Source organism: Bison bison, unplaced genomic scaffold, assembly GCF_000754665.1.
Source record: "Bison bison bison isolate TAMUID 2011002044 unplaced genomic scaffold, Bison_UMD1.0 scf7180017861528, whole genome shotgun sequence".
Classification (NCBI taxonomy): domain Eukaryota; kingdom Metazoa; phylum Chordata; class Mammalia; order Artiodactyla; family Bovidae; genus Bison; species Bison bison.
In genome coordinates this window covers 181166-183489 of record NW_011492100.1, presented here as the reverse complement: position 1 = coordinate 183489, position 2324 = coordinate 181166, and positions in this window count along the sequence as shown.

Below are 2324 nucleotides of genomic sequence, written 5' to 3'. Positions count from 1 at the left end.
GAAAAACGGGGAGCCCTGCTATTCAGGGTACACACCCACATGGTGAGCCCCATTGGCCCAGACCTCTGGCCTTGGATGGGCCCTGGTACCAGCTGGAGTCAATGCCCAGATCCCAGATCAGATTGCTGAGCTTGCAGATCTGCAGTCAGAAGGGATTTGTCAAGCTGGCACTGGAACACCGGTGAGGACCCCGGGGGTGGTCAGGCAGGGTTTCTAGGGCAGCGCTGCTGGGGAGGAGCCCCGCCCCCAAGGCCTGGAGTCAGGGGTGCCCTGTGCCCCGAGCCTCCCCGGTGCCAGTCTTCTCTCTGGGGGAGAACGAGCCCTCCCACAGTTTCTGAACCTGCCGGGGTCCTGGGTGGAAAGATGCAGGAAACATTGGGTTGCTGCTGAGAGTGGCCCTGCGAATGTTCCAGGCCCCAGGGCCTCCTGCCCTCCCACACCTGAAACCTCTGCCTGCTCTGCTCCCAGGCTCCCCAGCCCGCTCCCCACTCCTGGGCTCAAGGCCCCCTGCATGGTTGGGAGGTGAAGGTCCTAGGTTGGGACCTGAATACTTGGTGCCAGCCCCACCCCCAGGCTGGCATTTGGCAAACCCACCAGCCCTGAACTCTGTCCCACTAGATCCCTCAGGAGGGAGAGGGACTTACCTGAAGGGGTCTCAGTGACCACCTGTCTTATTCCTCTTCTGCCCACACTGCAGGCCCTGATCCACATACAGTGAACCAGGTGGCCCGCCTCAACACACATGGACACCGTGCAGGGGGTCACTGTGTAGCCACCCAGGCAGCTGTTCCAAGAGCACACCCTGTGCTACGGGGTCCCTGCGCACAGACACCTCCTTATCACCTAGGCAGCCGCAGGGCCCTGGAGGAGTGTGGGTGGGGACTGAACTTCACACTGGGAATATACATGTGGTATTACTGTGTTTGTCCTTAGGGTTGAGACCCCCGTGCCGAGTAACGCCTCCGAGTAGCCTAGACACTCCCAGACCTGCGAACACTAGGGTGCGCTCGTCCAGTATCTGTGATATCATGCAGTCAGGGCTGGGATCCAGTGGGTGGACTCTCTGGCTTCTTCCGCAACCCTTTCCTACAAGATTTCTACTGCACCCAGGGGTGGACCTCGGTGGCATGTCCCCTGCCACCTCCCCGCCTCCCAGCCCCAGGTAGTGGCCAGCCCAGACCAACCCACTGGAGAAGTTCATGATAAGTGCAAGGAGGCTGGAGACCTCTGGGGCTCTGAACATAGTCTCCACATCCACAGGCGATCCCTGGAGGCCACAAGGGCTTGGTCACTGAGACCAGAAAGGCTTCCAGCATCCAGTCCGGGAGCCCGGCTGGCAGAAGGGGAGCACCTGGGAGTCTCCACCGCCCCACTGCCCTCCCCCAGCATGAAAACCCTAAAGTACTGAGCATCTACAAATACGTGTTCTGTTTCCTCTTCGTGGGTGAGGGGAACCGAGCTGGGGTCCACTAGGGAAGATGGAAAGAGGGGAGGGTGGAAGAGAAAGGTTGGAGCCCACTGTCACTCGGACCTCTAGGGCCAGGGAGGGGGTGCCCAGAAGTCCAGCTGGGAGACTGGCAGGGGTCTCATTGGTGAGGGTGGAGAAGTCACTGCAGTTCCAGAATCTAAATCATTCTCCTTTCTCCTTTGTACCCAGGCCCTTTCTTTTCCTTTCTTGCCTCCTTTCTCCTCTTCACCTCCCTCTGGTGGCTCTCTGTTCTCTACTCGGTGTGGTTATTCCTGGACCGGGACACACCCCACCGAGGTGAGTGCTTAAACAAGGGCCCGGGCAGAAGAGGTGATAAAGGCTGTCCGTAGGAATTCTTCCCCCGCCCTTATCGCTCTGCTCAAGGAGGAAGGCGTTGTCAGTGGACGAGGAACTGGGCTCTTTGGAAACACCTGAGTGATTATCTCCCCATTAAGGTAACAGGACACCCTCCAATGGATGCTCTCCCCCTCCCTCTCCCCTACCCCGCCACCTCCTCACCCCTCCTCACCTCTCCCTATGACGGCTGCTTCAGTTCAGTCAATGGGGCAGCGAGTGTGGTGGTGTTTCAAGAGTGAACGGTGTGCCCTTGACCCCATCTTTGATTCTGAACTCTGACGTCTGTTAGTGCGGAGGGAGGTCTTCTCCCGTAAGGCTTCTCTGCTTATTTCCCTCACCCTGTCCCCTGCCCCCCACAGCTGATAAAAACAGCAGAGCTGCCCTCAGATGGGACTATGTACCTGTCACCCACCCACATGGGATCTTGGCCATCGGAAGCTTCTGTAACTTCCGCACGGAGGGCACTGGCTCCTCCCAACAGTTCCCAGGGCTTCAGTTC